The 13,868-nt window shown below is 37.3% G+C and overlaps 1 pseudogene; it reads left to right on the forward strand.

Moving 5' to 3' along the window:
- Nucleotides 1-3,138: 3,138 nt before the first annotated feature.
- On the forward strand, nucleotides 3,139-12,841 carry LOC150038614 (uncharacterized; annotated as a pseudogene).
- The last annotated feature ends 1,027 nt before the right edge of the window (nucleotides 12,842-13,868 follow it).

Raw genomic sequence — 13,868 nt, forward strand, 5'->3', positions numbered from 1 at the left:
AAGTTTTGCATTTGATGTTCAATAAAATTATTAAGTGCTTGGTTTGACAAAATTAAGCACGAAATAAGACTACAAAAGAACTAAAGAATAATTTACCTATAATGTTTATGACAATCTAAAAGAACAAACTTATAAACTTACCAACAATTGACTCTTAGCCAATTCTACAAATTCATTTGGAACATTAGTATAATTCGATTGGATTCATGTCTAATATATCCCGATGTGTGAATGATAAAGCTAAAATTATGCTGAAAAAGACTTGAAGTCAACCAATGCAACAAGAGAACATGGTACCAATTTGGATTAATGAATAACCCACGTAATTTCAGGACTAAAATTCCATAGACTTTGTTGATTCTTTAAGTACCTAAATTTTATCTTTGCATTATAATCTAAAGATCTAACATTCACTATGTATAAAAATAGCCAGCTTCAATCTTATAAAGAATAAGTCACTCTCAAACAACACAATAATAGGAAATCACGGTCAAACAATAGAAAACTAACAGAAAAATTGAACCCCACACAACATTGAACAATAATTTGGAACACAAGTTGTAAAATGTGCCAAAATTAAGATGTAGTGTATGTTAACAACCACAAAAAGAATTAATTCCTTTTGGACATTATTCCTTCAATGTGCAACAACTTGTTTCCTTAATTTATACCCTTTATTGACAAATTATACGACACATACTCAATTTGGCTATACCTAATATAAGAGAAATCTTAAAAACTAGTCATTCACAAGGAAGCCACAGTAAAAAAAAAAACGATGAGAAAATCCAAAATAAAAGTCAATAATTATTTCACCTTTTCTAATAATCTTAAGTGGCCTTCACAAATTCGTCCCTAATTCAACATAAAGCGATGAGAAATTTCAAAAAAAAAAAAAAAAAAAAAAAAAGAAAAGAAAAGAAAAGAAAAGAAAAAGAATGAGAAAGAGAAAAATCGGTTGGAAAATGTGGAATCGATTGATGCAAATGTAAATTCTTCCCTAATTTAACACAAAACCATGAAAAATTTTCAAAAGAAAAAAAGAAAAAGAAAAAGAAAGAGCAAAAAGAGAATCTACCTCTCAAGGGACGTGATGGATGGACGAACAAACAAATGGAATGGACGATGAACAATGGCTATTGTGAGCCGTCAGAAGTTCCGACCAAACTCCCGATAGATTATTTAAATCGTTGGGAGTTTGGTTAGTGTTGGCTTCTGCTTTCCTACCCATCTCTCGAACTCCTGACGCCTATTGTCTATCAGTCGGGAGTTTGGACCAATCTCCCGATGCAATAATGAAGACGTTGGGATTTTGGTTGGTGGGAACTATGATTTGGTCAACTCCCGATGCATACTTTGTACCCGTCGGGAGTTCGTAACAACTTCTGACAACTTATATATGGCATTGAGAGTTATCAATAACTCCCGATGCTACCGTTACATAGTCGAGAGAGATTCTCTCTCAAAGTGATATATCTCCCAATGGTTGTTTTAGAAATTGGGAGATTTTTTTTTTTTTTTTAGTGACATTGAATGTATTGTTTCTGGTTGAGATGTAATTAATTTGCTAGTGAATTCCATTTATATATATTCTATTTACTCTGTTATATAAATTTTTGTGTCATTTTTTACTATTTACGCTTTTCTTACTTGTCCATTTTGTTTCTATCCTAACAACTAACAAACCATTTTAATAAATAAAAAGCACATAAAAAACATCGGATTAAAATAAAAGCTATTTTAAAAGAAAGTCATGACTCGATTAATTGAAAATCTACAAAGATATGTAATGAAAAAAATATTCTTAATTAATATAATCACTTTTAAACACTGTGCAACCCAACCAATTTTTATTTATGATAATTCTTTTTTTAAAATTGTAAGATATAAAAATTTTTTCATTTTTTTTTTTGAAAAAGACATGCTCAAACCAGAAAGTATTCCAAAAAGATCATGATAAGTACAAAATTTTAGTGGTTGAATTGTGCCATCTTTGCGTAAAAAAGAAGAGATCTCGGGAATCGATTTTTAATGTAGAAAAACAATTTATTTGATTCAACCATAGTTTCATCCTTCGCCCATATCCCATATATATCATGAGTTTTCTTTTGACAAATTAGTTGCTACTATATGTATTCTTTTGTTTTTTCATCCACTATTTTGCCTTTCTTATTGCTTCATATCTAACTTCCCCTATACTTTAAACTCGAGTAACAATCTTGAATTTACAGATGGCAAGTTTCCAATGGTTGACTTCCAAAAATTCTATAAATTAGATTTTGTAGCACTTAATAGCTCTGTTGAATGAGAAATTTTAGACCAATCACAAGTCACCACGTCGTTTGCTAAATTAACGACGAATTTCTAAATTATTGACTTTGGGCCCAATTAGAAGTTGAACATGTCTCGAATTGAATTGAAGACAAGTTTCGATGACGTCACGCGGATGAATCAGATGAGATCAAATTCAATTTGATATTATTATTTAGGCTTAAAGGCCAAACTACAAAAAAGTTGAATTGGACCCGAATTCCAGATCAGACCCAAAACCAACTAATTGGGCCCAAGGGTCAGGCCCATGGACCAACCAAGCCCACGAAGTCCACTTGAGAACTCTATAAATAGAGAAGTTCTCTTCATTTGTAAGGGCAACATTTTCTACACTCAGAAGACTCAGAGAGAATTAGCTAACAAGCAGAGGACTCCTGAAGCTTCCAAGACTCCTGAAGCTGCACTCCTATAAGGCAGGAGACCTTTAAAGACATAAATACTCATCCAAGACTTCTACTTCAAGCTTCCAAGACTCCTGAAGCTGTACTCCTATAAGGCAGAAGACCTTTGAAGACATAAATACTCTTCCAAGACTTCTACTCCAAGCTTCCAAGACTTTTACTTCAAGAACGTTTGGTGCTTTCCTTCTCCAAGTCAAGCATATTCACCCAACTGAGAGTGAATCAGATGATCAAATATTAGAGATCGAACCACATCGCATCAAATCAACTCCAACATCAACACCAACTTAAGTTCAACTCCACGAAACACGTTTCTCTGGAAACCTCGTGTGAACAAATTGGCATGCCCAGTAGGACATCTCTACCTCTCATCTCTCTCTCGTCATCCAAGTCAATAAACCTACAAATGGCACCAAAGAAAGTTGCATCCAAAGCTACCATCGCAAGCAACACTTACATAAGCTCTGTCATCACGGAGGAAATCTGGGGCCAGCTGATGGAATTTCCTAAAGGTGGAATCGTCATAAGAGAAAATCCCTTGTTTGAAAACTATACTTCTGTTACTGATCTATCAGAGAAAGAATCACATTTTGATGTAGTGTCTATCATGATGACTGACGTAACGACTGATTCGACCATGGAAGAGATGGAGGTAAAGATAAATCTCCTAATGAAGGCTGTAGAGGAGCGAGATCATAAAATCGTTGCTTTAAGAGATCAGTTACAAGCTCGAGATACTGCTGATTCAAGTCAATCCCCAGCTACAAAAGCCAATAACAAAGGAAAGACTGTCTTGCAGGAAAGTTAGCCACCACAATCCACCTCTGTTGCCTCCCTGTCAATTCAACAGCTCCAGGATATGATCACAAACTCCATAAGAGCTCAGTACGAAGGACTGTTGCAAAGCTCCTTTATGTACTACAAGCCATCACCAAGAGAATCGACAACCTTAGAATGTCAGCTGGGTATCAACCTCCAAAGTTCCAATAGTTCAATGGAAAGGGCAATCCAAAACAACATGTTGCACACTTCATTGAAACCTGTGAAAATGTAGGAACCAGAGGAGACCAGCTAGTCAAGCAGTTCGTTCGTACCTTGAAAGGAAATGCTTTCGATTGGTATACTGATTTGGAGCCAGAAGTGATTGACAGTTGGGAACAACTAGAAAGGGAGTTCCTGAACCGCTTCTACAGTACAAGGCGTATTGTTAGCATGATGGAGCTGACAAATACCAAACAGTGGAAAGGAGAGATAGTCATCGATTACATCAACCGATGGAGAGCTTTAAGTCTGGATTGCAAAGATAGACTTACTGAATTATCTGCAGTGGAGATGTGCACTCAAGGCATGCACTGGGAGCTTCTCTACATCCTACAAGGGATAAAACCTCGTATGTTTGAGGAACTGGCAACACGCGCTCATGATATGGAGCTGAGCATTGCCAATAAGGGAACTAAAGATTTCCTAGTCTCTGAAGGGAGAAAATACAAAAATGATGCCAAGGGCACTGAAAAGATCGTGGGTAGTGCCACAAAAGAATCTATGGTCGTTCATGTGACCCCGTTAAAATTTTTCTCCAAAGGAAAACAAAAAAAATTTGAAAGAAGGCACAATGAGGGCGAGAAGCGTCGTCTAACTCTTAAAGAACGACAAGAGAAAGTTTATCCATTTCCTAACTCTGATGTGGCAGATATGTTGGAGCAACTGCTAGAGAAGCAACTTATTCAACTGTCGGAATGCAAGTGGCCAGAACAAGCAGGAAAAATAGATGATCCTAACTACTGCAAGTATCATCGGATCGTTAGTCACCCAGTTGAAAGGTGCTTCGTGTTGAAGGAACGAATTCTGAAGTATGCTCATGAAAAGAAGATTGAGTTAGATTTGGATGAAATAGCTCAGACAAATCACGCTACCGTAGCAACAACTTCAAGTGTCCCAATATTGTCTGTGTCCAATGCTCAAAGACAAAGACTGATCAAATTTGGAGCCTTCGAGCCTATAGTCGTTTGGTTCCAGCAAGAGATTCAAACAGCAAATTTCGAAAAGAAAGATGAGCTTGTTAAAGATGACAACGAAGGGTGGATAGTAGTGAAAAGACAACCAAACTCCACCCAAAAAGACTTGCATTCCTATCGAAGCTATAGAAGAAGAAACAAGACTCATAAAAAGAAAGACAAAAAGATGACACGGAAGCCTAAGTCTACTAAGAAAGAAGATAAGAACTTTCCTCAATTCTGACGGTCGGCAACTTCGGCAGAATTTCTCCCAATAAGCTTTCTCAATAATCATCCAGAGAAAGTATTAGAAGTTATTGCATGTCATACTATCGGTATAGTGGAAGTTGACAACAATCATATAACTCTCGAAGAAGTCAACGACTCAGAGGAAATGAAGCAAAGAACTTCTGTCTTCGATCGTATTAAGCCTTCAAGTGCTCGATCTTCAATCTTTCAAAGATTGAGTATGGCCATGATAGGAGAAGAAAACCAATGTCCAATGACTACTTTTGCTCGAACTTCATCCTTCAAAAGGCTAAGTATATCCAAATCAAAGAAAGATCAACCTTCATTATCTTCTTTTGATCGTCTCAAGACAACAAGCGATCAACGTAAAGGAAGGAAGAAAATCTTGAATCCAACGTCATTCCATGAAGAAAACAACGACGAAAAGATTCACAGTCGTGTCCCTTCACGCATGAAGAGGAAATTTTCTGTTGACATAAGTACAGAAGGTTCCTTGATAGTGAAGTTAAAACTCATCATCTTGACGAATCCTAAAAATGAAGAGGATAATCAAAACCATGATGAAATAAGAGCTTCTAAAGTTTAAATGAAGAAGCTCCTCACCGCAAGAGCCTAAATTGCATGATGCTTCTAACCCGCATGAGCTTAAAATGTGAACGGCACCAAAAAAAAAAATTGTATGAATTACGTTACGACTTGATCCCTTTCATTATAAAAGGTATGTATGCAACTTAAAGAAATTTAAGTTCAGTCGCGCATAAAAAGAAAAAAAATTCTCTTCGAACTATATTATGACTTGATCCCTATCATTAAGAAGGGTATGTAGGCAGCTTGAAAAAAACTTTAAGTTCAATCCAATTAAAAAAACAACTTGAACTACGTCATGATTCGATCCCTTTCTTTAAAGGTACGAAAAAAACTTAAAGAAATTTAAGTTTAGTCCATCAGAAGAGGTACCACAACCACCTAAGTATAATATTACAAGATTGATGCTGATCATCCCCGTCAAAGAATGACACTTCAGATTGAAGATGTTCATCCTTATTGGGGGTAACACAATGGGTTGAAGATGTTCATCCCTTGTAAGAAGCCAGTACAGTAAATAAAAGACACACACGTGGAATGCGCTTCGCTTCCTCTTTAAAAGTAAACTTATATGCTCCTCCAACTTCAAGTTTAGAGGTTCCATCGATGCTCCATCTTCACGCTCAAAGTCGCGAAGTCGAGCTCAATGTGAAGATTCATCGATGCTTCATCTAACTCAAATGCAGAGGATTTTCCGATGCTTTGTCAAACTCAAATATGAAGGTCCCGTCGATGCTTCTCCATCTTCAAGTTTAAGGTTGGTGTGTATGGCTCGGCTCCATCTTCAATGACTCGGTCTACAAAATCATGACGTAGTTTCGCTTTATCTCCAAAGTTTTGTGGTGCGGTTTCATTTTCTCTCCAAAATGTTGGCGCGACTTCGCTTCATCTCCAAAGTCGTGGCGTGGCTTCGTTTCATCTCCGAACTGATGACACGTTTTCACTTCATCTCCAAACTGGATGACGCGGCTTCATTCCATCTTCAAAGTCGTGGTGTGGTTTCGTTTCCTCTCCAAAATATTGGTACAACTTCACCCCTTCTCCAAAATTGGTGTAGCTTCGCTTCCTCTCCAAAAATGTGGGTGTGGTTCCACCTCATATACGAGATCAAGTTTGGTTTACCTAGCTCTACCTCATATGCGAGGAAAACTCTAGTCCGTCTGGCTCCGCCTTGTACGCGAGATCGACTCTAGCCAACCTGACTCCGTTCAAAATCATGGCACATTCTTCTCATCTTCAAGGTTTGATGGCATATCCGCCGCATCTTCAAATACTCAATGGAATATTTCCCTTATCTTCAAATTTTGATCAAGGAGTAACATAACAAGGTAAACCTTTCGAGGATCCTTCCTAGGGTGATCGAATGGGAGAGTTGTATGCCTTTGTGGGACCCTTCCCATGACGATCAGGATACAGTGCAGCGCTACAAGGTAGACCTTTCCGAGATCCTCCTAAGGTTGATCGAATGGGAGAGTTGTAAGCCTTTGTGGGGCCCCTCCCATGACAATCAAGATACACGAGCGGCGCTACAAGATAGACCTTTCCATGATTCTCCCTAGGGTGATCGAATGGGAGAGTTGTAAGCCTTTGCGGGGCCCCTCCCATGATGATCAGAATGTACGAACTGTGCTATAAAGTAGGGATCCACCTAGGGTGATCGAATGGGAGAGTTGTAAGCCTTTGCGGTGCCCCTCCCATGACGATCAGGATACATGAACGCACCAAAGACGGGTTGATGAGATTAAAAAAAAAAAAATTATTTTGTTGTGCTCCTTTGGTTGCACCATAACTCCTACAAAAAAAAATAGTAGGGGGACAAATTAGTAAAAAAAAAAAAATAATAATAATAAAAAAAAAAAAAGAGCAAAAAAAAAAAAAAAAAGAAAAAAAAGAAAAAATATATATATGAAAACAAAAAAGGAAGGGAAGCCCCAATTCCCCATCTTCTTTCTCCATTCTCCTCATTTACAGCTTCCTACTGCAATTCAAGACTGATTTGCAATCCGAGTTCGATTGACAAAGGATGTAAATAACATAAGATCGAAAGAGAATCACAATTCAAACTGCAAAAGACGTAAGAATGAAAGAGATCACACTACAAGATGAAGAAGAGTATGCGTCCTGCCAATATTTATATAGCTAAGTTCGATGGGATTTTTTTCTACTACTCAGTTGAAATCTGATAAAATCACGGGTTACTTGAACTGAATACTGTTTATTTTGTTGTGGAACTCCGATTCTTTCTAAAATTAGTTAAGAGTCAACAAAAAAAGATCATGCTCGATTGGAGACTGCCTGAATTAGGGGTCATAGTGGAGTTTTGAATCCCCAGATTCAACGGTGAGGAGTTTTGAGCTTAAGACTTGAGAGAATCTGGCATAAGCCAACAGTATGGAGAAGGAAATCTTGCTAAGGCTGGTATCGCTAGCCACAAAATAGACGGTTGCCTGAGATAAAAAAAAAGAAAAAAATTATTAATAAAAAAATTAATAATAATAAAAAGGGAGAATTTCGCTCGAAATCCTTTCGCAGTTATCGCTCTCTCCCACAATCTCGCTCGAAATGCTCTCGCTGATCTCGCTCTCTCCCACGATCTCGCTCTCTCCAGTGTCGCTCTCCAAAATCTCGCTCGCTCCACTCTCGCTCTCTCCCACTTTCTCGCTCACAATCTCGCTCTCTCCACTCTCGCTCTCTCCCATGATCTCGCTCTCTCCAAAATCTCGCTCTCACTGGTGTCGCTCTCTCCCACAATCTCGCTCGAAATGCTCTCGTTGATCTCGCTAGTAATGGCTTGGTATCACTAGTAATGGCCTGATCTCGCTAATAATGGCTTGGTATCGCTGGTAATGGCCTGATCTCGTTGGTAATGGTTTGGTATCACTGGCAATGGCCTGATATCGTTGATAATGGCTTGGTATCACTGATAATGGCCTGATCTCGCTGATAATGGCTTGGTATTGCTGGTAATGGCCTGATCTCACTAGTAGGCCTGTCTTCCAATACGTTGGCTCTCCAAAATCTCTTCCATTTAATTTCAAATTCATATTCCATTCAAATTGGAATTAAAATCAACTGTTATTCTAAATCTCAGTCTAAAGCTTCTAATCCAAATTTTTATTCTAAATTCAAGCCATCCAAATCGGGTAAGATAAATGTCAAATCCGTCCCAAATTAAAATTTGGCCATATCCCAAATTTTATCAATATTCGAATGGTTAACCTTGATATTGAGTTATGAATAAAATGCTGAGTCAAAATTTGGCTATATTCCAAATTTTATCTCAAAATTAAATCAACCTTAGTTTCTATACTCAATTCCAAGTAAAATTGAGCATATCCCAAATTTTTATCTCAAACCAAAATTGTTCAAGATTCAATTTCACCTCAAATTCTATTCCGAATTCAAATTAAGTTAAATTAATTTTGCAATTAAAGTGGATCATAAATCCTACTTTAGTTCAAATTAAAGTTTACTTAGCGAAAGTGTGTTAAACGAACAAGATTTCAAATCAAAATTTGAGCTAAATTCTCATATTTTGATCATAATGATGCACCAAATTAAAAGATTCAAAAATCATACTTTGATCTCAAATTACATTTTTTCGAGATTTTTTCACCCATATACGTGCATAAATCTCGAAAATTGGGCATTTGTTGAATGGGAAATTTTGGACCAATCACAAGTCACCACGTCGTTTGTTAAATTAACGACGAATTTCTAAATAATTGACTTTGGGTCCAATTAGAAGTTGACACATGTCCCGAATTAAATTGAAGACAAGTTTCGATGACATCACGCGGATGAATCAGATGAGATCAAATTCAATTTGATATTATTATTTAGGCTTAAAGTCTAAACTACAAAAAAGTTGAATTGGACTCGAATTCCAGATCAAGCCCAAAACCAACTAATTAGGCCCAAAGGTCAGGCCCATGGACCAACCAAGCCCACGAAGCCCACCTAAGAACTCTATAAATAGAGAAGTTCTCTTCATTTGTAAGGGCAACATTTTCTACACTCAGAAGACCCAGAGAGAATTCACTAACAAGCAGAGGACTCCTGAAGACTCCTGAAGCTTCCAAGACTCCTAAAGCTGCACTCCTATAAGGTAGGAGACCTTTGAATGCACAAATACTCTTCCAAGACTTCTACTTCAAGCTTTCAAGACTCCTGAAGCTGCATTCCTATAAGGCAGAAGACCTTTGAAAACACAAATACTCTTCCAAGACTTCTACTTCAAGCTTTCAAGACTTCTGAAGCTGCACTCTTATAAGGCAGAAGACTTTTGAAGACACAAATACTCTTCCAAGACTTCTACTCCAAGTTTCCAAGACTTCTACTTCAAGAACGTTCGATGCTTTTCTTCTCCAAGTCAAGCATATTCACCCAACTGAGAGAGAATCAAAGGATCAAATATTAGAGATCGAACCACATTGCATCAAATCAACTCTAACATCAACACCAACTTAAGTTCAACTCCACGAAACACGTTTCTCCGGAAACCTCGTGTGAACAAGCTCAATATACTAATACGTTTAAGAGTGGTTTTGAAACAGTTAAAAAGTATCGATCTCACATTAAAACGATTCAATGAAGTGGTGAGCTTAAATTCAAGCATTCTAAGAGGAATATGAAAGAAGACACAAAGGTAATTCTATGCATGATGAAGATATAAAATAAAATATTGCAACACTTATTAATATACCATAGTAAAAAAAGAATAATACAAACATATCGAACACAAGAATTGTTAACCCAGTTCGGTGCATACCACCTACATCTGGGGACAATGTGCCAAAGAAAGATTATTCATTAGTGTACAATAAAGCAATTACAATGTTGTACTTATTTGTTGATTCTAACAATAACAGTGGCACACATCTAGTTCTACTCTCAAACTAACACTTAGGCTCTTCCTAAGCATGAGATATCCTCTCTATATTACTTTCTCTCTATATTACTTAGGCTCCTTCTAAGAACTGGTACATTAGTGGACAGACACTTAGGCTCTCTCTAAGTGAGAGACTCATTCTCAACGTATTGTTTATCTTTCTTGTTTTTAAGTGAAGATCACATTACTAGATGAACCTAGGTTTCCCCTAGATTTGGTGACCTCTTGCAACTTCACTATTTGCTTGAACTTTATTCTTTATATGAGAACATTCAGGCAATAGACACACAACCTTCTCCTTGAAGAACATAGAAGAAACTATCTCTCCGAGATTTACACACGATTGCCAACAAACATAAATCACTTTCACAAAATTGCCAGCCTTAGCAATCTAGGTTACAATCCTTAAATACATCATAGAACATATATGAAAAGGGAGAAAATACATTCGGAGAAGGAATGTCAAATCTTCCCTTTAAGGAAATAAATGGATCTACAGGAACCACATCTTGAGCAAATATTGGTGAAAACTATGTTTTAAAAGAAAGTTGGCTTTTGAGAATCCCACATTGGTTAAGTTGGGGAATGCACACTCCTTTTTATACTTCCAAATTAGACCTTGGGTTTGGATCCCAAGAGGTATCCATGTTTTAGAGGGAGTGAGAAGATAGACTAATATGGGTATGGTGGAGTTGGTCTCCTACCGTTGTCGCATCGCCTGCATTGTTCTGCGCGTACGTTTGGTGGCTGGTCGCACTTCCCTCTTCGCCATTTGGGTTTTGAGCCTTATAAAAGGCGCAACCCTCTAAACATTTCAGATCAAACCACAACACTCTCAATCACTCCCTCTCTTCTGATTTTTCCATTTTTCGAGCAATCCAGTCTGAAGGTGTGTGTACTGGTCAGTAATGGTGCATTTTCGATCGACTTCTCTTTTTTGAGTTGTTTTATCCTAGGGACGACGTGGCAGTATTTTTGGTCTGCGTGCACACTTGGGCATAGTCGTGAAACGTCTTAAAGAGAGTGAGATCCGTGACTCAACCTGTAATGAGCTTTTGTTTTGCAGGTTCCATTCTTTGACTAACCACCCATTCTTGACCGTTTGCTGATGTCATGTTCATTGCCTGAGGGTTCCTGTTTACAACAATTTTAAAATGTTACCCATCTGCCAATTCTGTAATGGCCCTCACAAGCAACAATGACATTATGTTAGACCTCAACTGTCCATTCCAGTTTGTAGGAGAAAACTTCAAACGGTGGAAGTAGAAGATGTTATTTTTTCTTACTGTAAAAAAGGTTACCAACGCTTGTACCATGGATAAGCTAATTGTCCCGATAGAAGATCCAACTGAACAACAGATAAAAGAAGCTGCTGACTGAGAGGAGAGAGATTTTTTATGTAAGAATTTTATACTAAATGGTTTGACTGATGATCTGTTGACTACTACAATACAATGAAGACTAGAAAGGAAGTCCAAGACACCCTGTAAAAGAAGTACGACACTGAGAAGGTTAGGTCAAAGAAATATGTTGTCAACTGTTACCTTAAGTTCTAGATGACGAATGATAAATCTATGGAGGCAATCCCATGAACTGCAGAAGATAGCCCCTGAGTTAATTACTGAAGGTATGTCTCTAGACGAACAATTTCAAGTTGCTGTAATTATTGATAAATTGCCCCCTTTGTGGAAGGACTTTAAGAACAAGTTGAGGTATAAGACCAATGAGTTTTCCTTGGAGAGTCTTATCACTCAACTAAGGATTGAGGAGGAAGCCCGAAAGCAGGATCAAAGGGAAGAGGTGAACACCATACTTGAGAGTCTGCCTTTACCGTGATAAAACCTGATAAAAATTCAAAGAGGACAAAGAGAAAAGGCCAGAACTATGGTTTCAGCAACCAGTACCAACGAAAAAAGCCGAAACCCCCTTCAAGAGAAACAATACAGTTCCTTTGCTTTAATTGTAATAAACCTGGACATATGGCTAGAAACTATATGAATAAGTGTCGTCTTGTTGATCAAGCGAACCTGATAGAAGAATCGTTAGTTTCCATTATCACAAAAGTAAATGTGATCGGTGGTTCTGAAGGGTATTTTCTTTGCTTTAATTGTAATAAATCTGGACATATGGCTAGAAACTATACGAATAAGTGTCGTCTTACTGATCAAGCGAACCTGACAGAAGAACCGTTAGTTGCCATTATCACAAAAGTAAATGTGATCGGTGGTTCTGAAGGGTGGTGGACAGACGCTGGCACTACGCGCCATGTCTGTCATGGCCTTAATCTCTTTAAAACCTATACTGAAACTAAGGATAATAATATTCTGTTGGGGGATCCACTCTACGAAAGTTGCTGGAACTGGCGAAGTGAAGCTAAAGTTTACCTCTAGAAAGACCTTCACGTTGAAGAACTTCCTGCACACTCCGGAGATAAGAAAGAATTTGGTCTCGGGTTATCTCCTCAAAAAAGTCGGATTTACTCAAACCATAGGGCATATTTATATACCCTTACCAAAAATAATGTATTCGTAGGGAAGAGATATGCAACTGAGGGAATGTCAAATTAAATTTGTTCCTTAATCAAATGAAATCTTCTGTATATATGTTGTGTTTTATGAATGTTTGGCATGCTAGACTCTGTCATGTTAATAAAAAATTAATTAGTAACATGATTAGGCTAGAAATGATACTTAAGTTATCCATGAATGAATTTGATAAATGCGAGTATTGTAGTCAGGCTAAAATTACTAAAACTCCGCATAAATCTGTACTTAGGATTTCTGAGCCTCTAAATTTAATTCATTCTGATTTATGTGAATTTGATGACATATTGACTAGGAACAGTAAAAGATATTTTATTACTTTTATTGATGACTGCTCTGATTTAGTTTTGTATATTTGCTGAAAAACAAAAGTGATGTGCTTGAAGCCTTCAAAATGTTTGTATCTGAAGTAGAGAATCAATTTAATAGAAAGGTTAAAAGACATCAAAGTAATAGGAGAACTAAGTGCGTCTCAGCTAACTTTAGTGAGTTCTTTAACTCACATGGAATAATACATGAAAGAACTGCACCCTACTTTCCTGAAATGAACAGAAAGGTCGAAAGGAAAAATAAAACTTTAACTGAGCTAGCTGTTGCTATTTTACTTAGTTCAGGAGCTACGTCTTATTGGTGGGGTGAAATCATCCTTACCGTGTGTTATGTTCTAAATAGAATCCCAAAGTCTAAAAACACAACTTCACCATACGAAATCCTCAAGAATAAAAAATCCAAACCTTTCATATTTTAGAACATGGGGTTGTCAAGCCTATGTAAGAATTCTAGACCCTAAAAGAAGAAAGCTAGCTAGTAGAGCCTATGAGTGCGTCTTTATAGTTTATGCCACAAATAGTAAAGCCTACAGGTTCTATGATCT

This window comes from Benincasa hispida, chromosome 1 (assembly GCF_027475165.1).
Source record: "Benincasa hispida cultivar pf3 chromosome 1, pf3_genome.v1.1, whole genome shotgun sequence".
NCBI lineage: Eukaryota > Viridiplantae > Streptophyta > Magnoliopsida > Cucurbitales > Cucurbitaceae > Benincasa > Benincasa hispida.